Source organism: Eleginops maclovinus, chromosome 16 (genome assembly GCF_036324505.1).
Source record: "Eleginops maclovinus isolate JMC-PN-2008 ecotype Puerto Natales chromosome 16, JC_Emac_rtc_rv5, whole genome shotgun sequence".
Lineage (NCBI taxonomy): Eukaryota > Metazoa > Chordata > Actinopteri > Perciformes > Eleginopidae > Eleginops > Eleginops maclovinus.
This window is the reverse complement of record NC_086364.1, coordinates 24,154,530-24,156,948: the sequence shown is the minus strand read 5'-3', so window position 1 is coordinate 24,156,948 and position 2,419 is coordinate 24,154,530.

Below are 2,419 nucleotides of genomic sequence, written 5' to 3'. Positions count from 1 at the left end.
ACCACTGCAGCATTTCACTGCTTTTAGGACAACTTCCCAGCTTTACATAAGTCAAACTGGTGCTTTACCTCACACTGTGGTGCAGGAATAAGTCCATAACATGAGTCAGCAGTTCCTCACCTCCTGTCCCCTGGTCTGGAGGTCAATGGTTTTCTGGATGTGTTTAGGTCTGTGGTTAACACGAGCAAAAGAGGTTTCAACGTCATGCCTTTCCCTTTGTGTTTCTTTCTCCTTCCTTCTCATTATTATAATCTCTGTTTGTTTCCTGCAGCTGTATCATCACGAGAGATCTCCTACCTGTATTGCTTGGCAACGATAATAATGAGAAGTGATTCTGCAGTTGTTTTCTTTACGTCACTCGGCCCTACTTTAACTGTCTTTAACTTCTGACTGCAGGCAGCAGGCTGAGTCTTGTCTCCTGTCTCCCTCCTTCACTTTGATGTTAAAGGTTACTGCTTATGTCGTAGTTCACACACACACACACACACACACACACACACACACACACACACACACACACACCCTTTGAGGCCCAGAGTTGTGAAATTGCATTAGAAATGCATCGTGCTTCTCTTTCTGACTGAAAGAAGACAAACCCTGGCGCTGCAAATCCGTACAGACTAATTCAGAGTTTCACTGGAAACTTTGCTAAATAAACTCAAAGCATCAACACACCCTTTATAACCAGAAAGGTCATAAAGTTAGAAAAAATTAGGTGTGGAATAGATCTGCAGCTGAGTCAGACGAGGCACGAGATGCTCGACTCGTTTGGGATCGGGAGGCTGAGCACGAGATGCACCAGAGATACGAACGGAAGTAAGACACTGACAAAGAGAGGAAGAATGTACCGGGTTCAGGAAGTTTCCACTGCTGTAGGGATGTGGTATTCCTGTTGGTCCCTGAAGGCAGCATCTTCCTGCTCCAATGGGATTTAGATCAGCAGGATAATCCCCACATGTTAACACCACTTTATGATTTCTGAAGTAAAGAGCTAATGTTGGGCTATAAAGGAACTACAGCACGGTCACATGACTCCACATCACCACCGCTAAGCTAAAGGCGGCTAATGTTGGGCTATAAAGGAACTACAGCACGGTCACATGACTTCACGTCTCCACCGCTAAGCTAAAGGCGGCTAATGTTGGGCTATAAAGGAACTACAGCACGGTCACATGACTCCACGTCTCCACCGCTAAGCTAAAGGCGGCTAATGTTGGGCTATAAAGGAACTACAGCACGGTCACATGACTTCACGTCTCCACCGCTAAGCTAAAGGAGGCTAATGTTGGGCTATAAAGGAACTACAGCACGGTCACATGACTCCAGGGTTGGGGTTAGCTTAGCTTGTGCTTGGTTAACTTGTCCATCCTGAGCTTGGATCATCAGGAGAAGTGAAGCTTGCATGAACCCTTCCTGCAGGAAGAAGCTTTCTATAGACGGTTTCTTCCCCTATCTGTCTCTACACGTCAAACACGTAGAGCATAAAGAAATCCACTTTGTTGGCACAGTACGAGTGAGTGTGTGCCAGAGCTGAGGTTAGCAGAGGATAGAGTGTTCACATGATATACCACAGCAGATCAGATCAGTGACTTTAATTATATATCAGACATTTGTCAAGCGTTTTGACTCCTAATATTATTCGAGTATAAATCACTTTGTAACAATGACACAAAGCAGCCTTCATCAGGCAATTCTGCTTTATAACAAAGCCGGTTTGCATATTAGCAAAGGAGTGGACTTGATCATATTTTTCAATCAACTCATTTTCACTTTTTAATCAAGTTTCACAAATTCAGAATCAACCCTTCCTGTGTTGCTCAAATTCGATTGGCCAAATTCAGTTGCAAAATACAGAGCATAATATCCAGGAACCCAAGAAAACCCAACATCCAGCCACATGGTCACAGCTTAACGCACAAACCCGCATCAATGGTATCACTGGTTTTGGGCTCTTCTGGTTCCGGAAGAACGAGTCCTCTTTATGTTCTCCACAGACGATGACTCACATCGGGACTCGGGTTGGTGGAAACTCTCCCAATTTAATTCCTCAGGACAAAAGATTCACAACGGACAGAAATATCTCGTCGCTCCGACCCGAAGCCCTGCAGTCCCAGCCCTCGCCATCAGGAGGACTTGACGATATCGGTGTCTTGGATCTTGAAAATGAATCGCGAGCACACTACTAGGGTGACCAGATTTGAGGTGGCGAAAAAGAGGACACTTGCGATTGTTGGGGGGGAAGTCTAAGTACAGTAGACTTCTGTGCAAAGCGCCATTCAATTTAAGTACACGCTTAATGGTCCCATGAAAAACTGTGAAAACCGGACGTTTTCATGAATTTATAAACCCCCCCGGACGCTCCGGACAGGACATAAAAAGAGGACATGTCCGGGCAAAAGAGGACGTCTGGTCACCCTAA